Source organism: Coregonus lavaretus, assembly GCF_964263955.1.
Source record: "Coregonus lavaretus genome assembly, chromosome: 30".
Lineage (NCBI taxonomy): Eukaryota > Metazoa > Chordata > Actinopteri > Salmoniformes > Salmonidae > Coregonus > Coregonus lavaretus.
The window spans coordinates 37,504,071-37,530,392 of record NC_140017.1 but is presented as its reverse complement, the minus strand read 5'-3'; the positions used below and the strand labels follow the sequence as shown (position 1 = coordinate 37,530,392).

The following is a 26,322-nucleotide window of genomic DNA, read 5'->3' as shown; positions in this document are numbered from 1 at the left end:
GATATTCTGCTAATTTTCTCATCGATTAAACATTTGATCTCCATACAGTTTTCTGTTTCTAAAATTAGAATCTGTAACAAACCGAGTGGACTGCGTTTTGTAGAATTTACCCCTTTGCCAAAGTTTCAAAAAAAATTGCGTTGTTTAGGAGTGCAGAGGCGAATTGAGTTATTTTACACGCCCGCTTCATAGGGTAGGCGTTCCCTAACGGAAATATGCAAATAAATGATACAACGCGCCAATAGGATCTCACTAGCTCGTGCTTGGCCCCGCTCACTTCCTTGCTTGGCTCTGCCCACTATGCTTCATTTGCTCCCGTTGGAAACGACAGGCTGTGTTCTATCTTGGGTTAGTTATAAATATCTTTGGCCATACCTGTTATCGACAAGCGGATACACGGGGTAGCAACGAGAGCGGATGTTTGCTACGCTACGAATATATAAACATAGCTAGCTAGCTAAGTCACCAAGTATTATTCACTTAAAAGGATAATTTATCGGCACGTCAACAAATAAGTATGGATTCCGTCAACGCTTTCAACTTGGAGGTAAAACATGAAGCTGTCTTTGTAGCTGTCGGTTTCGGTTAGCTAACTACGTCGCTATCAAGCCAGCTAACCCAGAGGCAGAGATATCTCTGCTGGCTAACCAAGTGTCGGTGTAGCTAGCTAGTTATCTGGCCAAATATGTCCTAATTTAGCCAACTGTGTACCATGTTACTAAAACGATCTAGCCCACTAGAAGGACAATGTTTTAATTTAATAGCAAATCATACGTTAACTAGCTGCTACCCACTTGTGACCTTTCCAATCAACAACTCAAACATGGCTACCCAGCTAGCTAGCTAAAAGCTATCATGCCAGATGGCGAACTTTGTTTTTTCTTGTACACCTAAGATGGAGCATCAGCCTCAGAGTATTGTTGCTGGTCTCCCATCATTAATGCACACACCATGCCAGAAACAGCTGAGATAATGTGAACATTATTGCACTGCCAGATTTCTGTTATTTGGGTTGATAGGGCCGGCCTGTATTAGCCAATGGTTCCTAATTGAGCGAACTAACTAGTTGGCTACAGTAGCTAGTTAACTGCTATGTGGTGGTTTCGTTAAAGGAAGTGCAGTACATGGTTATGTAACTATAAGCTTGGTAACGTTAGTTGGGCAGTTTTATATGTACAAAATTATTTGTCTAAATAAAAACTATTTGTGAATATAACTGAAGTGTTGTGGGGTAGCTAGCGTTATTCTAGGTAACTAGCTGTTTTCCTCTTGCAGGTGATTTATAGTAGCCAGTTAGATTCCTGGTAACAGTTACTTTTTAAGCCTTCTAAAATATGGCAGCATGACTTTTCATCATTCTCCATGTTGTACATGTTTGCCTGTACATGCACCATGTGTTCAAATGTAGATGCATCAGTGTTTTTTCAATTAACGTTATCTGTCTACCCTCACTCCCTCAGCTTTGGTGTAACCGTGCTTGTAATATAAAACACAAAATGTGAATTTTGGATGATTTTAATGTGGACCGGATTAGATGACCTTGTTTAGGTGCTAGCTAAAGCTATTCTTCGTTTTCTTCTAACTGAAGTTATTCGCCATGATTGACATGAAGCCTCCGATATCACGAGCAAAGATGATGTCAGTCACTAAATCAGCAATAAAGGCGATCAAGGTAGGTTAGAGCAACGTGTGTGTGACCCTGTGTATACTGTATATAAGGAGCACTGTACTGTTAACTTATCAGATGAGTGTCTCATTGAAAATGAAATACTGGTGAAGTAATTTTTCTGATGCTTTTAATGTGACCTTGTATAAATTCACACCATGAAACATTTTTAATCTTGTTTCCGTTTCATGTCCCCTCTCAGCTATACAAGCATGTCGTCCAGATTGTGGAGAAGTTCATCAAGAAGGTAAGTCATGGGAAAAACAACCCATGGAACTATTATCAAGAGTGGTTGGCTTTGCTTTCAGACAATGCCAATAGCCTGAAAGTGACCGCATGCTGCCCATCCGGAACAGTTACTGCATATTTTGTGACGTGTTTTGTTTTGGTCTTTAGTAAAGTAATTGTTTCGGCTGTTTTCGCGCGCACGTTTTTTCTCTCGAGGCAAGCCGAAGTCTACGCCCCTTCGTCAGTGATTGGTCAACAGTAGGGATTCTTAATGAAGTGATTGACATTCAACGAGAGACAAATGTTTCATTCACATGTATTCACTTGAAATACCGCACAAAACATCTTAGTTGGATGTAAAATTGCGCGATTAAGATCTCCTCTGCAAAAATGTAAACTAATTACATATTTCTTGAGTTGTCTTCGATTAATTCTGACTATTTTGAGGAAGTGTATACTGGCTATGGCATCTCAAGATGGACAAACAGTACTATTGCTGCTTTTTTTCTTATTTTTCAAGCGAGTATGCGAGCAAACTCATTCGGTTTGCCTATAGGCATCAGCCGAACCAAAGCATGTAGAAGGCTTTAGTCTTGGAAACCATAAAACAAAATCAAAAGTTTTTACCCTTTTATAAAATGGTTATAAAACATTTAATGTTTTTACCCTTATTGTAATTTGTAGACCAATGATAAGGTGAAATACCAGTGATAATAAAATCTGAGACCTCTTCCTCCAGTGTAAGCCAGAGCTGAAGGTTCCTGGCCTATACGTGGTGGACTCCATAGTCCGACAGTCACGACACCAGTTTGGAGTGGACAAGGACGTCTATGGACCCAGGTTCCAAAAGAACTTCACCCCGACCTTCCAGAACCTCTACCTCTGTCCACACGATGACAAGGTAGGGTTATTACTGTAGATGTTTCTTTATTGGTGTTTCACCAAGGCAGGGACGCACATTTTTAGATTCTAGCACTAAATCAAATCAAATCAAATCAAAATTTATTGGTCACATGCGCCGAATACAACAGGTGCAGACATTACAGTGAAATGCTTACTTACAGCCCTTAACCAACAGTGCATTTATTTTAAACAAAAAAGTAAAAATAAAACAACAACAACAAAAAAAAAGTGTTGAGGGAAAAAAAAGAGCAGAAGTAAAATAAAGTGAGAGTAGGGATGCTATATATACAGGGGGGTACCGTTGCAGAGTCAATGTGCGGGGGCACCGGCTAGTTGAGGTAGTTGAGGTAATATGTACATGTGGGTAGAGTTAAAGTGACTATGCATAAATACTTAACAGAGTAGCAGCAGTGTAAAAAGGATGGGGTGGGGGGGCAGTGCAAATAGTCCGGGTAGCCATGATTAGCTGTTCAGGAGTCTTATGGCTTGGGGGTAGAAGCTGTTGAGAAGTCTTTTGGACCTAGACTTGGCACTCCGGTACCGCTTGCCGTGCGGTAGCAGAGAGAACAGTCTATGACTAGGGTGGCTGGAGTCTTTGACAATTTTGAGGGCCTTCCTCTGACACCGCCTGGTATAGAGGTCCTGGATGGCAGGAAGCTTTGCCCCAGTGATGTACTAGGCCGTACGCACTACCCTCTGTAGTGCCTTGCGGTCAGAGGCCAAGCAGTTGCCATACCAGGCGGTGATGCAACCAGTCAGGATGCTCTCGATGGTGCAGCTGTAGAATTTTTTGAGGATCTGAGGACCCATGCCAAATCTTTTTAGTCTCCTGAGGGGGAATAGGCTTTGTCGTGCCCTCTTCACGACTGTCTTGGTGTGTTTGGACCATGATAGTTCGTTGGTGATGTGGACACCAAGGAACTTGAAGCTCTCAACCTGTTCCACTACAGCCCCGTCGATGAGAATGGGGGCGTGCTCAGTCCTCTTTTTTTTCCTGTAGTCCACAATCATCTCCTTTGTCTTGGTCACGTTGAGGGAGAGGTTGTTGTCCTGGCACCACACGGCCAGATCTCTGACCTCCTCCCTATAGGCTGTCTCATCGTTGTCGGTGATCAGGCCTACCACTGTTGTGTCGTCGGCAAACTTAATGATGGTGTTGGAGTCGTGCCTGGCCATGCAGTCATGGGTGAACAGAGAGTACAGGAGGGGACTGAGCACGCACCCCTGAGGGGCCCCCGTGTTGAGGATCAGTGTGGCAGATGTGTTGTTACCTACCCTTACCACCTGGGGGCGGCCCGTCAGGAAGTCCAGGATCCAGTTGCAGAGGGAGGTGTTTAGTCCCAGGATCCTTAGCTTAGTGATGAGCTTAGAGGGCACTATGGTGTTGAATGCTGAGCTGTAGTCAATGAATAGCATTCTCACGTAGGTGTTCCTCTTGTCCAGGTGGGAAAGGGCAGTGTGGAGTGCAATAGAGATTGCATCATCTGTGGATCTGTTGGGGCGGTATGCAAATTGGAGTGGGTCTAGGGTTTCTGGGATAATGTTGTTGATGTGAGCCATGACCAGCCTTTCAAAGCACTTCATGGCTACAGACGTCAGTGCTACGGGTCGGTAGTCATTTAGGCAGGTTATCTTAGAGTCCTTGGGCACGGGGACTATGGTGGTCTGCTTGAAACATGTTGGTATTACAGACTCAGTCAGGGACATGTTGAAAATGTCAGTGAAGACACTTGCCAGTTGGTCAGCACATGCTCGGAGTACACGTCCTGGTAATCCGTCTGGCCCTGCGGCCTTGTGAATGTTGACCTGCTTAAAAGTCTTACTCACATCGGCTACGGAGAGCGTGATCACATAGTCATCCGGAACAGCTGGTGCTCTCATGCATGCTTCAGTGTTGCTTGCCTCGAAGCGAGCATAGAAGTGGTTTAGCTCGTCTGGTAGGCTTGTGTCACTGGGCAGCTCGCGGCTGTGCTTCCCTTTGTAGTCTGTAATAGTTTTCAAGCCCTGCCACATCCGACGAGCGTCAGAGCCAGTGTAGTACGATTCAATCTTAGACCTGTATTGACTCTTTGCCTGTTTGATGGTTCGTCGGAGGTCATAGCGGGATTTCTTATAAGCGTCCGGGTTAGAGTCCCGTTCCTTGAAAGCGGCAGCTCTACCCTTTAGCTCAGTGCGGATGTTTCCTGTAATCCATGGCTTCTGGTTGGGGTATGTACGTACGGTCGCTGTGGGGACGACATCATCGATGCACTTATTGATGAAGCCAGTGACTGATGTGGTGTACTCCTCAATGCTGTCTGAAGAATCCCGGAACATGTTCCAGTCTGTGCTAGCAAAACAGTCCTGTAGCTTAGCATCTGCGTCATCTGACCACTTTTTTTATTAACCGAGTCACTGGTGCTTCCTGCTTTAGTTTTTGCTTATAAGCAGGAATCAGGAGGATAGAGTTATGGTCAGATTTGCCAAATGGAGGGCGAGGGAGAGCTTTGTATGCGTCTCTGTGTGTGGAGTAGAGGTGTCTAGAGTTTGTATTCCTCTGGTTGCACATTTAACATGCTGGTAGAAATTAGGTAGAACGGATTTAAGTTTCCCTGCATTAAAGTCCCCGGCCACTAGGAGCGCTGCATCTGGATGAGCGTTTTCCTGTTGATTAATGGCCTTGTACAACTCATTCAGTGCAATCTTAATGCCAGCATTGGTTTGTGGTGGTAAATAGACAGCTATGAAAAATATAGATGAAAACTCTCTTGGTAAATAGTGTGGTCTACAGCTTATCATAAGATACTCTACCTCAGGCGAGCAAAACCTCGAGACTTCCTTAGTATTTGATTTTGTGCACCAGCTGTTGTTTACAAATATACACAGACCGCCACCCTTTGTCTTACCGGAGTCAGCCGTTCTGTCCTGCCGATGTAGCGTATAGCCTGCTAGCTGAATGTTATCATTGTCGTCGTTCAGCCACGACTCGGTGAAACATAATATATTACAGTTTTTAATGTCCCGTTGGTAGGATAACCGTAATCTTAAATCGTCCACTTTATTTTCAAAAGATTGAACGTTGGCTAATAGGATTGATGGAAGAGGCAGTTTACTCGCTCGCCGTCGGATCCTTACAAGGCACCCCGATCTCCGTCCCCGATATCTCCGTCTCTTCCTCACGCGAATGACGGGGATTTGGGCCTTGTCGGGTGTCTGTATGATATCCTTCGCGGCCGCCTCGTTGAAGAAAAAATCTTCGTCCAATACGAGGTGAGTAATCGCTGTCCTGATATCCAGAAGCTCTTTTTGGTTATAAGAGACGATGGCAGAAACATTATGTACAAAATAAATTACAAATAACGCGGAAAAACACACATAATAGTACAATTGGTTAGAGGGCTGTAAAACGGCAGCCATCTTCTCCGGCGCTGTTCTCTCAGACTACGGACACACTAATCCGTAGTTTAGTCATGGATGATTGTGTTCAGTAGTTTAGTCATGGATGATTGTGTTCAGTCAATCCGTAGTTGAGTAATGGATGATTTGAAGCTTTTGGACATCAGAGCAATGTTGAGGGAATCCTATTTGAGTCAGAAAAATATACTCATATGATAGGTGAGATATAGAAAACCTTGCAGAGAGCCGATCCAACTGACAGTGTCCCCTATTGGAACCCAGAGTTAGAAAGAACTGAAATTGGCACAAGATGGAGGAGGTGTTGGAATGAAATTACAGTTAATGAAAATGTACGCTTAATCCAGTATAAATGAATGTATTATACAAGAAACAAAATTCACAAATTCTACAGCACAACGGCAGAGTCGTGTCTGAAGTTTAAAACTTAACAACGACTCAATAATTCATGCCTTCTGGGAATGTTATAAAGTCCAGAAGTTATGGGCGGAGTTAGATAAACGGCTGTCAGAAGGATTACAATGTAAGTTTCCTTTTAATCCATCTGTCTGCATATTACAAGAGATGGCATAGGAGGGTGCGGTGAGATACCCGATGGGTTGGCCAATATTATTTTAATCACTTATATTGAAGAAGCTATTACATAAATATTGGAAGTCAAATGATACTCCAACATTTAGCACCACCCCAACATCAACAGGAAGATAAGTGTTTCCAATGACCTCATCAACCAATTAGTAGGCAATGCCTACTGTTAGGTTCTGACAAACAGAGTGGAAAAACTAACGGACAACTAGTCAAAGCTCAAACCAAGTTTATTCACCCAGTGGGTCAAACGGCTACAAAGACATGTTTCCACCAGCACAAGTATTTATACCCTCCTTTATGCGGAGTCTCCTCCTTGCACCTCTAAACACTACATCTTTGTTGCTAGGCAGGAAGCTAAGTGAAGTGTAATAAATGGCCAGCCAGGTTTCCCCGGGCCGGCGGGGCTTTGCCTTGGTGGACTCTGGTACATTCTAATGTCTTGATTCCATCTGAAATACACAGCGAAATGATTGAAAACTTTAAAGACTTTACCTCCCAGATTGGAGAAATTAGTTGTGATTTTGTGTAGAAAGACTTTACAATTAAAATGACTGAAAACGTCTGAATTCAGTGCGTTGTTAGTTGTTCTGGATGTGGTCTAGGTCTAGGACTATACGATCAGGACTATATGATCTAAGTAAGAGAACATTAAACCTTTTTAACATTTAACCTGTCTTCTCTGGAGATTAAAGTCATATTTACAGTTTTACTGCAAGATATGAATTGCCACAATTATGTTTGTTCTTCAAATGATGTATTTTATTAAAACAGAAAATGAATCAAATAACCCACATCGTCTTGAGAAATAAAATGTTAAGGTTTAGTTTTTCCAAGTTTCAGTTTTTTTTTATGTGTTTGCTCGCAAAATTACCCTTTTTCATAGAACGTGCAATGTTGTTGTTTTTCTAAGTCCCACAACAATGCTTAAACCACTTTTGAGGTCTGGGAAAAATCAGGGGAACTTTTGATTTTTGGATGTAGTTACCCTTTAATTCAAGTGCACGAGGCAGTTGTTTAGTGGTGTTTTTCATGATATCATTCTACCAGGTAACAATAGGCTACTTTGTAGTTAACATTTTAATTGAGAAGGTTTTTGGGAAAGCCTTTCCATCTATCAGAAGACTGTTTTCATTAGCATCATCGCTAACGGCTACACAAAGTGGTAGACGAGTGCACTGCACACACACAGACGGGCGTTCTCATTGCCTCTTCAGAAAAGTCGCAGGAAATACAAATCACTGATGCGTTCTGTTCATGTCTTATGATTTAACTTGGGCAAATGTATTACTTTTCAATACATTTAGTTGATTCCCTTCTAAAGTCAATACATTTAGTTGATTCCCTACTAAAGTCAATAAATTTTTTAATATTGTTGAATTCCGTTTTAATGCCTGGATTCCTTGAGTGCCCTGATGATCCTATCTGGACCAGAATGAGGCTCTCCACTACCTGTTGTTCCTGCAGTGATGATTCACCATCTTCATCGAATGTTTTCATAATGTATCTGCAGGTGATCTCCAAAAAGACTAGGCCTATCAGTATCCAATGCAAATTAGGGAACCAAAGGAACGGCTCTCTCAGCGATGCGATTCGGTAGGCTACACTGACTGATGAGACGAGAGTCACTCACTTTATCGTCACTGTTTGGCAAGCCCCGACATCCTAGGAAATCCTTTGGTTTACTTGTCCCGATGCGATGCCATGGACATATAACTACGTTGTATGATTTACGAATAGCAAAGGGGTATAGGAGATTGACTTTATTCACCTTTTATAAACTAGTCAACGCTTGCTGTTCGGTTGTCAATAAAACACACAGTAAATAGTCTACTATACACCACGACTCCGTGGCTGGTTATAGAAAATAAATGAACGTGTCAGAAAACAATAATTAGGGTAAGAGGATTGACTCATCGTTACCACTTACATTAAATGGGACGTGCAAATTCACTAGCGTCATGCTCGCTCTCCTTCGTTTAGCTTGAATTCAACTAATTGGTTTTGAGCCAGGTGTGGTTGTATTGAGCTGGTACAAAAAATGAGAGTTGAGAAATGTTGCTGATCAACTCAACGGACAACTAAAGCATAACTGTAAACTTCTCTCATTATGGGTACTTTCCCTCTCTCTCTGCAGAGTAAGATCATCCGTGTTCTCAACCTGTGGCAGAAGAACGCTGTGTTTGAGATGGACATCGTCCAGCCCCTGTTGGACATGGCTACCGGCTCCTTAGTCCCTGCTCCCTCCCCCCAGGAGGATCTCCAGGCCCAGCCCCCAGTCTCCAGTACCTCCATAGCTGCAGTTCACCTCCAGACCCAGCCCCCGGTCTCCAGTACCTCCATAGCTGCAGTTCACCTCCAGGCCCAGCCCCCGGTCTCCAGTACCTCCATAGCTGCAGCCCTGCCCCAGCTTCCCCCGCAGCTCCAGAACCCCGAGGCCCTGGCTGCCGTGGCCCAGCTCTTCCAGTCCGGACAGGGACACGAGGTGAGTGAGAGCCGTAGAAGGAAAGAATGCATCCGCTGTACCAAGTCAGCCGTGGTGAGCGTACCCATGGAGATCCTGTATTCTAATTCTATGAGAGTTACCCATGGGGTTACCTGTCAGATTGCCATGGTTAGAGGTTCTATTCCAGTTCTACTCGTTCTAAGTCTGTTGTTATAGCGACACACTTACACACTACTAGCTCATACACCCCACAACAACATATGACTGGGACAGAACATTCAAATTAAATGGGTCTTGTATCCTCTTCACTGTTGCTCTTTCTTGACCAGTCATTTGGTTCTTTACTGTAAACTATGTAATTCTTCTGAATAAAGTTCTATACCAGGCTAATAAAGAATTAAATACATGATATTAGCTTGCTTGTCACCCAGGTAGTAACTGATTTGATGGATTGAGTGTAATTGGGCTCTATTCCTTCCTGTCTGTGTCCAGCTTCAGAAGATGCTCCAGAGATTCCAACCAGGGCAGCAGACCCCTCCTGTGGTTCCCAACGCCATGGCTGACCAGACCCCTCCTATGGTTCCCAACGCCATGGCTGACCAGACCCCTCCTATGGTTCCCAACGCCATGGCTGACCAGACCCCTCCTGTGGTTCCCAACGCCATGGCTGACCACCCACAGATGGTCCAAGGCCAGCATAACTCACACCATCCACTGTTCAACACACACCACACGCAGCCTACGGAGCAAAATAACTCACTAGCTAAGGTAATGCATTATTATTGTACGCAAAGCACATTTCTGACCAACAGATAATTTTGAGGCCTAATATTATAACAGGACAGCTCTTCCGTGGTTTTCATAAAGCCTCCGTGAACGGGATGGTCAGTGGTCCGTCAGGGATATTAAGTAAGCTCTTGAGTGATTGTTATGGATGTGTCACTAAATCAGGGTTTTGTGATGTATGGATGTGTAGCTACACTGAACGAAAAATATAAATGCAACGTTCTACAATTTCAGTTACAGTTCATATAAGGAAATCAGTCAATTGAAATAAATAAATTAGGCCCTAATCTATGGATTTCACATGACTGGGAATACAGATATGCATACCTTAAAAAAAAAAAAAAAAAGTAGGTGGCGTGGATCAGGAAACCAGTCAGTGTCTGGTGTGACCACCATTTGCCTCATGCAGCGTGACATCTCCTTCGCATAGAGTTGATCAGGCTGTTGATTGTGGCCTGTGGAATGTTGGCCTGTGGAATGTTGTCCCACTCTTTTAATGACTGTGCGAAGTTGCTGGATATTGTCTGGAACTGGAACATGCTGTCGTACACGTCGATCCAGAGCATCCCAAACATGCTCAATGGGTGACAAGTCTGGTGAGTATGCAGGCCATGGAAGAACTGGGACATTTTCAGCTTCCAGGAATTGTGTATAGATCCTTGCGACATTGGGCTGTGCATTATCGTACTGAAACATGAGGTGATGGCGGTGGATGAATGGCAATACAATAGGCCTCAGGATCTCGCCACAGTATCTCTGGGCATTCAAATTGCCATTTTCCGTAGCTTATGCCTCTGCCAATACCATAACCCCACCGCCACCATTGGGCATTTGCTCACTGAAGTCAGTTACGACGCCGAACTGCAGTCAGGTCAAGACCCTCGTGAGGACGACGAGCACGCAGATGAGCTTCCCTGAGACGGTTTCTGATAGTTTGTGCAGAAATTCTTCAGTTGTGCAAACCCACAGTTTCATCAGCTGTCCAGGTGGCTGGTCTCAGACGATCCCGCAGGTGTAGGAGCCGGATGTGGAGGTCCTGGACTGGCGTGGTTACACGTGGTTGTGAGGCCAGTTGGATGTACTGCTAAATTCTCTAAAACAACGTTTGAGGTGGCTTATGGTAGAGAAATTAACATTAAATTATCTGGCAACAGCTCTGGTGGACATTCCTGCACTCAGCATGCCAATTGCACGCTCCCTCAACTTGTGACAAAACTGCACATTTTTGGAGTGGACTTTTATTGTCCCCAGCACAAGGTGCACCTGTGTAATGATCATGCTGTTTAATGCCACACCTGTCAGGTGGATGGATTATCTTGGCAAAGGAGAAATGCTCACTAACAGTGATGGAAACAAATTTGTACACAATTTCAAAAATGCCTGCTGTCTTTTTCAGCTCATGAGACCAACACTTTACATGTTGCGTTTTATATTTCTGTTCAGTATAAATCATGGCAATCTGATTGTTATGCCGGTCTGTCTTCAGAAACTCCTGGACCGCTTTGATTACGACGACGAACCAGAAGAGGTGAAGAAAGAGGAGATGGATTCCCTTGTTCCAGGAAACGTGTACGTTGGCCAGTTTCCTGGTCAAATGCAGCCCAACATGGAGCAGCAGTTTCAGGACCTTATGATGGGCCAGCCTGGGAGGCAGCAGACACCTGATGGAGGATACCATGGTCTGAACCAGGGCTACAGCCAGAGTCAGCACACTGCCCAGCAGAACCAGGACCAGGACCAGGGAAAGTCCAGAGAAAGAGAAGATCCGTCTGGGTGGAGGGATGGGAGGGAGGGGAGGCAGCGCGGCCACGGCAGGAGGTCACGCTCCAGGTCTGGCTCTCGGTAAGAAGCTGGACCCATGGTTGATATTGGTTGGTGATGTTTAGGACACTTGACAAACTGTAAGAGCAAAGTTGTTTTGTTTAGGATGAACAGATCCTCTGTCAGGGAGCCCTGCCTGTTCCCACCTTTTTTACCTTGGCTTTTAGTCCCTGATTGGACTGTTATTTTAATCATCCTTTATTGCTTCTATATCCGTTTGCTTTTAAGTATTTCATTTGATTGTTTTGCTGTGAAGTACGTTGCGATTTTTAAATGTACTTGATCTCTCTCTCTCCAGATCTCCCAGGAGAAAGAGATCCAGGTCCAGTTCTCGCTCCCGGAAGTCCCGACACTCCTCCCGGCGCTCCGGGTCTCGTTCCAGGGAAAGTCGCTGGAACTCCCCCCGCTCCCGCTCGCAGGAGAGGAAGGAGAGAGAGAAGGAGAAGGAACGCAGACAGAAAGGTCTGCCCAGCATCAAGAGCCAGACGCTCAGTGGTACGTACTGTCAGATACACTCAAGGACTGCGTCCCAAATTACATTTACATTACATTTACATGTCATTTAGCAGACGCTCTTATCCAGAGCGACTTACAGGAGCAGTTAGGGTTAAGTGCCTTGCTCAAGGGCACATCGATGGCACCCTATTCTCTACTATTATTGACCAGGGCCCATATTGAATGTTTCCCTCGTTGTGTAGTTTGCACCACCACTCTGTGGGTTGGCCAGCTTGACAAGAAGACCACTCAGCAGGACGTCATGTCTTTACTAGAGGAGTTCGGACAGATCGACTCCATCAATGTAAGTATGAGGGCTGACACACATAATACTCACTGGCGCCCTATTCCCTTTAAACAGTGCACTACTTTTGACCAGGGCCTATCAGGAATAACCTCAAGGAGTGCTCTATGTAGGTACAAGGGGGATTGACCCTGAATAAGACACTTGGAACAACTTGGGTGATACCAACCTGTTTCTCCCGCTCCCCTCCAGATGATCCCTCCTCGGGGCTGTGCCTACATAATGATGGTCCACAGGCAGGATGCCTACAGAGCTCTACACAAACTCAGCAGAGGATCCTTCAAGGTCAACCAGAAGGCCATCAAGGTACGTTTTTTGATTTATTTACGTTAAACCAACCCCTTTTTTTTTTTGCCAGTCCGTCAATTAAACATTCTGATTTCCAATGACGACCTGGTAAATATGGAGCCTCGGGGAGATTGTTCAGGGCTCAAAACTGCGACCAAAACACTCCCTGTGACTTGGCAGTGCGACACCAATTTCTAATTGGTTGCTAGGGTGCCAGTGAAAAAAATGTAGCTTGTCACGTTAGTTTTTGGTTCGCAATTTTTCTTTTTTTATTATCAAGATTTATTCAAACAGCAATGGGTATGCAACATTGGTTATGCAAACCAGGTATTCAAAAAGTTTGGTCCGAACTCTTGGTTGAATCTTTGCGACGTGCAATTCAGTCATCATGCGGTGTTCGAATGAACATTTCTAAGTCGCTTTGGATAAAAGCGTCTGCTAAATGGCTTATTATTATTATTATTATTATTATTATTATTATTATTAAAGGCTTTCTCAAAAAACCTTCCCAATTAAATGTTGACTGCAAAGTAGGCCTACCTGGCAGAATGATATCATGATGATTTGTTATCAATTGCAGGGCATTTGTTTAGCAAACTCTGCCATCACATGTAGCCTACACTGTACAGTACAGAAACACTGCTAGCTGCTAGTCTCTTGCTAGGCGATTTAAAGGACAGCTACACCCCAAAAAAGAATGTCCACGATTGTTACCAGACCTGTGCCTAATGTGGAGTCGCTAGGGCAATGGCCTGTCTGTGTCTATGTGGAGTTGCTAGGGCAACAGCCTGCCTGTGTCTAATGTGGAGTCGCTAGGGCAACAGCCTGCCTGTGTCTATGTGGAGTCGCTAGGGCAACGGCCTGCCTGTGTCTAATGTGGAGTCGCTAGGGCAACGGCCTGCCTGTGTCTAATGTGGAGTCGCTAGGGCAACAGCCTGCCTGTGTCTAATGTGGAGTCGCTAGGGCAACAGCCTGCCTGTGTCTAATGTGGAGTCGCTAGGGTAACGGCCTGCCTGTGTCTAATGTGGAGTCGCTAGGGTAACGGCCTGCCTGTGTCTAATGTGGAGTCGCTAGGGTAACGGCCTGTCTGCTCAGAGAAGAGGGCAGAGGGGAGGTCAGTCTGCTTTTAACCTCCATAGTCATGGTAATCCAGTTCTGGAGGACAGAGCCAAAACAATATCAATTGTGTCACTGACCCAATACTTTTGGAGCTCACTGCAACTCATCCAAAGGGCTTTGACTTCTCAAACACGGCAGAAAGCCAACACTAGATGATGCCCCGTCTCTTATTAAATCAGACACTTACTGAGAGAACTAGCAAGTTACACCAAATACACATCTGGTCTCAGCAGCTCCCGCTTTCTCCGGTTGTGTTATCTATAAACAAACGTGACTGGCGCAACGGTTCTGGGGACCTACGGTAAGCTTTGAAATGGAAAATCATCTGAAACGTGAAATAAAGCAGATCTCATTCTTCATCTTCTAACGTATTGCACAAGTTGACTGCAGGTATTTACTTAAAGTAGCTACGAATATTAAAATGTATTAAAAATAAGAATTGTTTTGCCGGTATTGAAAAACATTCCTGTGGCTATTTCCAAATACCCCAGTATGCGGTATGGATATAGGTAGGTATGGATATAGGTAGGTATGGATATAGGTAGGTATGGATATAGGTAGGTATGGATATACAGTGGGGAAAAAAAGTATTTAGTCAGCCACCAATTGTGCAAGTTCTCCCACTTAAAAAGATGAGAGAGGCCTGTAATTTTCATCATAGGTACACGTCAACTATGACAGACAAACGGAGGAAAAAAAATCCAGAAAATCACATTGTAGGATTTTCTCCATTTGTCTGTCATAGTTGACGTGTACCTATGATGAAAATTACAGGCCTCTCTCATCTTTTTAAGTGGGAGAACTTGCATAATTGGTGGCTGACTAAATACTTTTTTTCCCCACTGTAGGTAGGTATGGCTAGATATAGGTAGGTATGGCTAGATATAGGTAGGTATGGCTAGATATAGGTAGGTATGGCTAGATATAGGTAGGTATGGCTAGATATAGGTAGGTATGGCTAGATATAGGTAGGTATGGCTAGATATAGGTAGGTATGGCTAGATGTAGCTATAGGTAGCTATAGGTAGCTGTAGCTATAGGTAGCTATAGGTAGCTGTAGCTATAGGTAGGTATAGGTAGCTGTAGCTATAGGGAGGTATAGCTATAGGGAGGTAGGTATAGGTAGGTATAGGTAGCTAGGTGTAGATAGGTATAGGTAGCTGTAGCTATAGGTAGGTATAGATATAGGTAGGTATAGATATAGGTAGGTATAGATATAGGTAGGTATAGCTATAGGTAGGTATAGATATAGGTAGGTATTGGTAGGTATAGCTATAGGTAGGTGTAGCTATAGGTAGGTGTAGCTATAGGTAGGTGTAGCTATAGGTAGGTGTAGCTATAGGTAGGTGTAGCTATAGGTAGGTGTAGCTATAGGTAGGTGTAGCTATAGGTAGGTATAGATATAGGTAGGTATTGGTAGGTATAGCTATAGGTAGGTGTAGCTATAGGTAGGTATTGGTAGGTATAGCTATAGGTAGGTGTAGCTATAGGTAGGTATAGATATAGGTAGGTATTGGTAGGTGTAGCTATAGGTAGGTGTAGCTATAGGTAGGTGTAGCTATAGGTAGGTATAGCTATAGGTAGGTGTAGCTATAGGTAGGTGTAGCTATAGGTAGGTATTGGTAGGTATAGCTATAGGTAGGTGTAGCTATAGGTAGGTATTGGTAGGTATAGCTATAGGTAGGTGTAGCTATAGGTAGGTATAGATATAGGTAGGTATTGGTAGGTATAGCTATAGGTAGGTGTAGCTATAGGTAGGTGTAGCTATAGGTAGGTGTAGCTATAGGTAGGTGTAGCTATAGGTAGGTATAGCTATAGGGAGGTAGGTATAGGTAGCTATAGGTAGGTAGGTGTAGATAGCTATAGGTAGGTATAGGTAGCTATAGGTAGGTATGGATATAGGTAGGTATAGCTATAGGTAGGTAGGTGTAGATGGCTATAGGTAGGTGTAGGTAGGTATAGATATAGGTAGGTATAGGTAGGTAGGTGTAGATAGCTATAGGTAGGTATAGGTAGCTATAGGTAGGTATAGCTATAGGTAGGTAGGTGTAGATGGCTATAGATATAGGTAGGTATAGATATAGGTAGGTATAGATATAGGTAGGTATAGCTATAGGTAGTTGTAGCTATAGGTAGGTAGGTATAGGTAGCTATAGGTAGGTAGGTGTAGATAGCTATAGGTAGGTATAGGTAGCTGTAGCTATAGGTAGGTATGGATATAGGTAGGTGTAGATGGCTATAGGTAGGTGTAGGTAGGTATAGATATAGGTAGATATAGGTAGGTATAGCTATAGGTAGGTATAGCTATAGGTAGGTGTAGCTATAGGTAGGTAGGTATAGGTAGCTATAGGTAGGTAGGTGTAGATAGGTATAGGTAGCTATAGGTAGGTATGGATATAGGTAGGTATAGGTAGGTAGGTGTAGATAGCTATAGGTAGGTGTAGATATAGGTAGGTATAGATATAGGTAGGTATAGATATAGGTAGGTATAGATATAGGTAGGTGTAGATATAGGTAGGTATAGGTAGATATAGGTGTAGGTAGGTATAGCTATAGGTAGGTATAGCTATAGGTATAGCTATAGGTAGGTATAGATATAGGTAGGTGTAGGTAGGTATAGATATAGGTAGGTATAGCTATAGGTAGGTATAGGTAGGTGTAGCTATAGGTAGGTAGGTATAGGTAGCTATAGGTAGCTATAGGTAGGTGTAGCTATAGGTAGGTAGGTGTAGCTATAGGTAGGTAGGTGTAGATAGCTATAGGTAGGTATAGGTAGCTGTAGCTATAGGTATCTGTAGCTATAGGTAGGTAGGTGTAGATAGCTATAGGTAGGTATAGGTAGCTGTGTAGATAGGTAGCTATAGGTAGGTATGGATATAGGTAGGTATAGCTGTAGGTAGGTGTAGATAGCTATAGGTAGGTATAGATATAGGTAGGTATAGATATAGGTAGGTATAGATATAGGTAGGTATAGATATAGGTAGGTATAGATATAGGTAGGTATAGATATAGGTAGGTGTAGGTAGGTATAGATATAGGTAGGTGTAGGTAGGTATAGATATAGGTAGGTATAGATATAGCTATAGGTAGGTATAGGTAGGTATAGGTAGGTATAGCTATAGGTAGGTATAGGTAGGTATAGCTATAGGTAGGTATAGATATAGGGAGGTATAGCTATAGGGAGGTATAGGTAGGTGTAGGTATAGGTAGGTATAGATATAGGTAGGTGTAGGTAGGTAGGTGTAGATATAGGTAGGTGTAGGTAGGTATAGCTATAGGTAGGTATAGATATAGGTAGGTGTAGCTATAGGTAGGTGTAGCTATAGGTAGGTGTAGCTATAGGTAGGTGGGTATAGGTAGGTGTAGCTATAGGTAGGTGTAGCTATAGGTAGGTAGGTGTAGCTATAGGTAGGTAGGTGTAGCTATAGGTAGGTAGGTGTAGCTATAGGTAGGTAGGTGTAGCTATAGGTAGGTAGGTGTAGCTATAGGTAGGTAGGTGTAGCTATAGGTAGGTAGGTGTCGCTATAGGTAGGTAGGTGTAGCTATAGGTAGGTAGGTGTAGCTATAGGTAGGTAGGTGTAGCTATAGATAGGTAGGTAGGTAGGTATAGGTAGGTAGGTGTAGCTATAGGTAGGTAGGTATAGCTATAGGTAGGTATAGGTAGGTAGGTGTAGGTAGGTGTAGCTATAGGTAGGTATAGGTAGGTAGGTGTAGCTATAGGTAGGTGTAGGTGTAGCTATAGGTAGGTGTAGGTAGGTATAGATATACAGTGGGGGGGAAAAGTATTTAGTCAGCCACCAATTGTGCAAGTTCTTCCACTTAAAAAGTGTAATAAAAGTGTAATTTTCATCATAGGTACACGTCAACTATGACAGACAAAATGAGAAAAAAAAATCCAGAAAATCACATTGTAGGATTTTTAATGAATTTATTTGCAAATTATGGTGGAAAATAAGTATTTGGTCAATAACAAAAGTTTCTCAATACTTTGTTATATACCCTTTGTTGGCAATGACACAGGTCAAACGTTTTCTGTAATTCTTCACAAGGTTTTCACACACTGTTGCTGGTATTTTGGCCCATTCCTCCATGCAGATCTCCTCTAGAGCAGTGATGTTTTGGGGCTGTCGCTGGGCAACACGGACTTTCAACTCCCTCCAAAGATTTTCTATGGGGTTGAGATCTGGAGACTGGCTAGGCCACTCCAGGATCTTGAAATGCTTCTTACGAAGCCACTCCTTCGTTGCCCGGGCGGTGTGTTTGGGATCATTGTCATGCTTAAAGACCCAGCCACGTTTCATCTTCAATGCCCTTGCTGATGGAAGGAGGTTTTCACTCAAAATCTCACAATACATGGCCCCATTCATTCTTTCCTTTACACGGATCAGTCGTCCTGGTCCCTTTGCAGAAAAACAGCCCCAAAGCATGATGTTTCCACCCCCATGCTTCACAGTAGGTATGGTGTTCTTTGGATGCAACTCAGCATTCTTTGTCCTCCAAACACGACGAGTTGAGGTTTTACCAAAAAGTTATATTTTGGTTTCATCTGACCATATGACATTCTCCCAATCCTCTTCTGGATCATCCAAATGCACTCTAGCAAACTTCAGACGGGCCTGGACATGTACTGGCTTAAGCAGGGGGACACGTCTGGCACTGCAGGATTTGAGTCCCTGGCGGCGTAGTGTGTTACTGATGGTAGGCTTTGTTACTTTGGTCCCAGCTCTCTGCAGGTCATTCACTAGGTCCCCCTGTGTGGTTCTGGGATTTTTGCTCACCGTTCTTGTGATCATTTTGACCCCACAGGGTGAGATCTTGCGTGGAGCCCCAGATCGAGGGAGATTATCAGTGGTCTTGTATGTCTTCCATTTCCTAATAATTGCTCCCACAGTTGATTTCTTCAAACCAAGCTGCTTACCTATTGCAGATTGTCTTCCCAGCCTGGTGCAGGTCTACAATTTTGTTTCTGGTGTCCTTTGACAGCTCTTTGGTCTTGGCCATAGTGGAGTTTGGAGTGTGACTGTTTGAGGTTGTGGAAAGGTGACTTTTATACTGATAACAAGTTCAAACAGGTTCCATTAATATAGGTAACGAGTGGAGGACAGAGGAGCCTCTTAAAGAAGAAGTTACAGGTCTGTGAGAGCCAGAAATCTTGCTTGTTTGTAGGTGACCAAATACTTATTTTCCACCATAATTTGCAAATAAATTCATTAAAAATCCTACAATGTGATTTTCTGGATTTTTATTTCTCAATTTTTCTGTCATAGTTGACGTGTACCTATGATGAAAATTACAGGCCTCATCTTTTTAAGTGGGAGAACTTGCACAATTGGTGGCTGACTAAATACTTTTTTCCCCCACTGTAGGTAGGTATAGGTAGGTATAGCTATAGGGAGGTATAGGTAGGTATAGCTATAGGTAGGTATAGCTATAGGGAGGTATAGGGAGGTATAGCTATAGGTACCCAAGCCGACATTACATCCTTCCTTACCTTTTGTTGTGGCAACGCTACCTTCAAATTGGCCGTAAATATCACAGTAGCCAGTAAGCACAAACTATTCAACAATGACCAACTTTTCTTCTAAAACATATTACTCTATTGAATAATGCAACAATTCATGAGCATGTATGTGCAGACAATTTTAAAGGCTTTATTTTGTCGTCTGTAAGCTACACTCATTACAAACAGCATGTCTTCATGTAATGTTAGCCTATCAAAAATGAGTTGGTCTGTGCTTCAGTCTGATCAACTGGAGCCTACTGATAACCACAGCCAGGGCCTAGTGGTCTACCAACCACTGTGGCAGGTAGATCAATTCTACCAGTCATTCAGTTTTTTTTTTAACCAGCGAAAATATTTTTCCCGATCATCTATTACACTAAAAAACATTCAACAAAATGGATGAGCATGCTTAATGTTTCTAAAACAAGGAATGATTTACTATTAAGAAGTAATGTGGTTTATTGCTCAATTTAATTTAATATTTTTTGGCCTGAGTCTTTAAACCAAAATATCACAGATGAGACAAATGTTCAGCTGCCCCTTTAAGGTTACCTTGGTAACGGGGCCACTCCAGTCTTCCTGTGAGAATCTCACTAGAGAGGACGACTTCATCCTCTTCTCTTAGCTTGCAGTGGAAGCAAACTCAAACATTGAATAACAACCTAACTTGTGAACAAAACATTGTAAATATCCAAGAAACACAAGGATAAAGTCTTGCTTTAGTAGTTATATCAACTTTTATGCCTGTGCGCATTGCTTCTAAAAACAAATATTTTAGCACTTCACTCACAGGCAGTGTTGCTGCACGAGGTGGGATAGCTATAACGTTAGGATTCATATTTCTTTGTGCATTACCAGATATGAAACAAAATAGCAGAAATACTTTGAAAACAGCAATTGCATTTATTTTTGCTATAAATCACTACTTGCACTTGCCCATATTTTAACTTTGAACTATTTGTATGAAATGCTTGCACTGTACATTTGACATTTTAGTCATTTAGCAGACGCTCTTATCCAGATGTACTTACAGTTTTAGTGAGTGCATACATTTTTCATAATGGCCCCCCGTGGGAATCGAACCCACAACCCTGGCGTTGCAAGCGCCATGCTCTACCAACTGAGCTACAGGGGACTGTAGAGGCCTGTGTGTGACCACACGCCAACGTGGCTGGTGAATTAGACATGCCAAAATCTACCCGCATAAGGCTTCTGTTAATTTTAGGCCCTGACCACAGCTGCAGGTAGCTTAGAGCAGTGTTTCCCAACCCTGGTCCTCCAGTATCCCCAACAGTGTTTCTGGGTACTGGAGGATCAGGGTTGGGAAACACTGTTGGGGATACTGGAGGACCAGGGTTGGGAAACACTGTTGGGGATACTGGAGGACCAGGGTTGGGAAACACTGTTGGGGATACTGGAGGACCAGGGTTGGGAAACACTGTTGGGGATACTGGAGGACCAGGGTTGGGAAACACTGTTGGGGATACTGGAGGACCAGGGTTGGGAAACACTGTTGGGGATACTGGAGGACCAGGGTTGGGAAACACTGCTCTAGAGCAAGCATTCCCAAACTGTTTCACTCAGGCCCCCCCTTCCAGCATTTGGGAACATCCCGCGCCCCTCCCCCCCTACACATTTTGTCATGGGATGTAGAGAAAACGTTGCCGTTTTTAAAGCACGTTTTGTTTTGCCATTTCTAATGTGTTTTCATGTGATATGAATGACTCAAAATTACTACAAAATCTATGGGCTAAAAAACCTACATAAACGTTAGCTGACATGGGCTAGTTGATCTGGACATTTCTGACCAGTTATAAATAGCTCTCTAAGATGTGCAATGACTGACATGACGAGGAAAGCTGATGATGCAATACCCAATTTCGAAGTGGCAACTTTCAAGAGTACGTTTGGGAACCACTGGCCTAGAGAAGCCTATGCACTATAATCCCATCTGGGAAACCATAACGTCCTGTTTGGATGTGACAAATGTAAACATTTTCTTAATGTTTTTTTATTTATTCTGTGACTTTAGCTAAATATTTTTTTTCATTTTCGGTATTGAGTATCTTGATACTAAACCTGGTATTGAACTAGTTGTGCCTCTATACCCTTGTTCAAAGCCTGAACAATCTACATACAAACACTATCTTTAGGTTTGAAACTAAACAAATGGGGCTTAGTAAGTTGAAAGCCGGACTGAGTTCCTAAACAAAACTAACGGGGCTCTAGACTAAGCCTCTTCATAAAGATACCGTCGTCTACACGTATTTCTCAAAGGTAAACTTGCATACTTTCTACGTCTCGACAGCTACCTCCGGAGGATGAGCATGACAGTTGACCCCCCCCCCCCCCCCCGAAGCAGGGCATTGTCTCGTTGAGCCAACACTTCTACATTATACAGTGCATTCAGAAAGTATTCAGACCCCTTGACCTTTTCCACATTTTGTTACGTTACAGCGTTATTCAAAAATGTATTAAATTGTATTTTTTCCCTCATCAATCTACACACAATACCCCATAATGACAAAGTGAAAAGAGGTTTTTAGAAATGTTTGCAAAATGTATTACAAATAGAAAACTGATATTACATTTACATAAGTATTCAGACCCTTTGCTATGAGACTCAATTGAGCTCAGGTGCATCCTGCTTCCATTGATAATCCTTGATGTTTCTTCAACTTGATTGGAGTCCACCTTTTTGGTAAATTCAATTGATTGGACATGATTTGGAAAGGCACACGCCTGTACCTGTAAGGTCCCATAGTTGACAGTGCATGTCAGAGCAAAAACCATTCTATAAGGTCGAAGGAACTGTCCATAGAGCTCCGAGACAGGATTGTGTCGAGGCACAGATCTGGGGAAGGATGATGGCCTCCATCATTCTTAAATGGAAGTTTGGACCCACCAAGACTCTTCCTAGAGCTGGCCACCCGGCCAAACTGAGCAATCGGGGGAGAAGGGCCTTGGTCAGGGAGGTGACCAAGAACCTGATGGTCACTCTGACAGAGCTCCAGAGTGTCTCTGTGGAGATGGTTGTCCCTTCTGGAAGATTCTCCCATCTCTGCAGCACTCCACCAATCAGGCCTTTATGGTAGAGTGGCCAGTCGCAAGCCACTCCTCAGTAAAAGGCACATGACAGCCTGCTTGGAGTTTGCCAAAAGACACCTAAAGACTCTGACCATGAGAAACAAGATGCCTGGCACCATCCCTACGTTGAAGCATGGTGGTGGCAGCATCATGCTGTGGTGATGTTTTTCAGGTCTCTGAATGTCCTTTAGTGGCTCAGCCAGAGCCCAGACTTGAACCCGATCGAACATCTCTGGAGAGACCTGAAAATAGCTGTGCAGCAACGCTCCCATCCAACCTGACAGAGTTTGAGAGGATCTGCAGAGAAGAATGGGAGAAACTCTCCAAATACAGGTGTGTCAAACTTGTAGCGTCATACCGAAGAAGACTCGAGGCTGTAATCGCTGCCAAAGGTGCTTCAACAAAGTACTGAGTAAAGGATCTGAATACGTATGTAAATGTGATACTGTTTTTGCTTTGTCATTATGGGGTATTGTGTGTAGATTGATGAGGGGGGGGGGGGGGACGGACGATGTAATTCATTTTAGAATAAGGCTGTAACGTAACAAAGTGGAAAAAGTCAAGGGGTCTGAATACTTTCTGAATGCACTGTAAATGGTAATAGCAAAGCAATTTTTTGAAACTGTTGAAATGTATAGCCATTTTGCTAATATTTTATTTTATTGAGTTTTTACCTGTAATTGCAGTACCAGCCTGTTATATTCTGATTTGTTGCAGTAACTGCCGGCTGCACTGAGCCACGTAAAACTACGGAAGCTCATCCCCGCCAAAAAAACATGTCAACTGTAGATCGTACAAATAGGATATGTTTTTCCATTTGTAACATTGTGTGTTGATCTCACCACAGGTCCCAGAGTGGTCGGGGAGAATTGTTTTCCTTGGGCCCAGAGTTTTTCCTGATCCTGTAGTAGGCTAACCAACTACGGACCCTCGTTATAGCATATGACATAGTAATAAATCAGCTGTCGGGCTATGATATGGGCTATGATATGGGCTATGATGGGACCAGATTCTTTTTGTTACGGTTTTCAGGTCACATGATAAAAATAAAACTCCTGACCCTAGGGAGGATGAAAACATTAAAACCCTTTTACAGAGACACAGACGGCTGCGATTGGACAAAAACTAACAGGGCCGAGCTGGCTCAATGCAGGCTTTTACATTTATAATTAAAAGATCCTCATACAGTATGTCATCACTGCCGTGGTGATTGATTAATGATAGTCAATCATTTTGGATTAAAAATGCCTGGGGAGCTTAGCCACCCGACGTGTGAATATAAACCTAAATTTGATCACATTCACATTTTCTCAGAAGACAAAATCTGCCTTTTTTATTTTTAAGGTAGGGTGTAATGTTTAAACTACATTGGGATTGTTAACATTTAGAAGAAAAAAATCTAGCCGAAAAATGTATCACACATCTACCACTAACAGGTCCCAATCATCATCATCATCATCATCATCATAAAGGGGACATTTTAAAATGAACAAATACCTAACACAACAATACTGTAACGTTAGTAGGAGGAGATATGCATCTTTCAAATGATTTGCTACGGATATCAAGCACTCTGCACGTCATCGTCTTTAACTGTTGGAGAAATGGCAGACTGAGACAGGGAAGCAACAGCAGCGAAGTCCTGTATGGCAATACTTTGAGAAGTTAAATGAGAAAGTTGTGAAATACAAAACTTTGCCAGGTGGAATTGTGCTACAATGGCAGTAGAGGTACAAGCCTGAAAGGGAGGAACCGTGAGACCCAACCCTTTGCTGGCAGCAGAGCGATTTAAGGGACGGAGTGAGAAAATCACAGCGCTTATTACAGAAGATGTTTGCAGTTGATATGCAGCCATTGTTAATGGTAGAGGATGTCGGCTTCAATACCCTGATGGCATGCCTAGAACCAGACTACAAGATGCCATGTTGAAAAACTGACGGCCCGGATGGAGATTGCTCTGCATACAAAGCACACGCTCTCAAAAACCGTACGTGGCGCAACAGGTTGTTGGATGTCTATGAACACGCTGTCATACGACACACCGCAACGACCCGTCACATTAATGAGAAGTGGGACAGGACAGGAAGTCCCATGTACTACCGACGACAGAAGATGGAGGAGAGGCACGCAGCAGAAACCCTAAAATGGCGTTTACTACCATCGTTGCTGAGTGGGGGGAAACAGTAAGGTGAGTTAGGGTTTCCACTAGATAGCACAGCCACAGAGTCAAATTGGCTGTATCGTAGAAATTCATATTAAATGTTTTTTTTTTTTTTTGTCATTTAGCAGACGCTCTTATCCAGAGCGACTTAGTTAGTGAGTGCATACATTTTTCATGAAAACAAACATTAGCTATTTGGTCTTAATTTAGGTTAGGCATACTGTTAGTAGTGTGGTTAGGTTTAACCCCCTAAGGTCAATGTCCACTTCCTGCATAAATCTAATTAGCATAATAATAATAATAATAATAATAAAAACATACGAACCCGTCAGTTTAAGCTAGAGATGTTTTTTTGCATTGGATGAGTCTCAAGCCATCACATCCGCCATGTCACGAGAGCGGTGTTTGTCAGACCGTGAGAAAATGATGAGACTCTCTCGTTTTGCTCTACGACCCCCCCCCCCCCCCCCCCCCCCCCCCACAAGCGTCTTGGGACGTGTCTGAAGTCTGTACAGTTGATCTGCCAACTTCTGTGTTGTGGCGTCCGAACAGTTTGGGCTACACACTAATATAGACTTAGACTCTTATGGGTTAAAATCACATTTTAAGAAGATAAATTGTTTAAAAAAATGTAAACGCAACATATGAAGTGTTGGTCCCATGTTTCTTGAGCTGAAATAAAAGATCCCCGAAGAATTTCTGCACAAACTGTCAGAAACGTCTCAAGGAAGCTCATCTGCGTGCTCGTCGTCCTCCCCAGGGTCTTGACCTGACTGCAGTTCGGCGTCGTAACCGACTTCAGTGAACTAAGCTACAGACAAGGAACACATGCATTTTATCGATGGCAATTTGAATGCACAGAGATACCGTGACGAGATCCTGAGGCCTATTGTATTGCCATTCATCCACCGCCATCACCTCATGTTTCAGTACGATAATGCACAGCCCCATGTCGCAAGAATCTGTACACAATTCCTGGTAGCTGAAAATATACCAGTTCTTCCATGGCCTGCATACTCACCAGACTTGTCACCCATTGAGCATGTTTGGGATGCTCTGGATCGACGTGTACGACAGGGTGTTCCAGTTCCTGCCAATATCCAGCAACTTCACACAGAAATTGAAGAGGAGTGGGACAACATTCCACAGGCCACAATCAACAGCCTGATCGAGAAGATGTTGTGCTGCTTGAGGCAAATGGTGGTCACACCAGATACTGACTGGTTTTCTGATCCACGACCCTACTTTTTGTTAAAGGTATCTGTGACCAACAGATGGATATCTGTAATCCAAGTCATGTGAAATCCATATATTAGGGCCTAATGCATTTATTTAAATTGGCTGATTTCCTTATATGAACTGTAACTCAGTAAAATCTTTGAAATTGTCACATTTTTGTTAATGTATATTCAATTTATTAAAAAAATAAAACACTATAGTAAATAACAGAATATCTTACATTTTGCTTACGCAAAACCATATCTGAGACTGGGAGCATACCAAAGAATTTTACAATGACTTCAAAACATTTTTTAAA

General features: G+C 43.2%; 1 pseudogene across 1 annotated transcript in view; it reads left to right on the top strand.

The window, feature by feature from the left end:
* The first annotated feature begins 367 nt into the window (after positions 1-367).
* The window catches only part of LOC311105392 (SR-related and CTD-associated factor 4-like), a 49,993-nt pseudogene continuing 24,038 nt past the window's right edge, over positions 368-26,322 (top strand). The window contains exons 1-10 of the transcript in view: positions 368-547; positions 1,589-1,672; positions 1,869-1,913; positions 2,634-2,795; positions 8,913-9,260; positions 9,714-9,989; positions 11,494-11,849; positions 12,127-12,323; positions 12,527-12,627; positions 12,820-12,933. The product of the transcript in view is annotated as an SR-related and CTD-associated factor 4-like (transcript). The remainder of the gene's footprint in view (positions 548-1,588; positions 1,673-1,868; positions 1,914-2,633; positions 2,796-8,912; positions 9,261-9,713; positions 9,990-11,493; positions 11,850-12,126; positions 12,324-12,526; positions 12,628-12,819; positions 12,934-26,322) is intronic.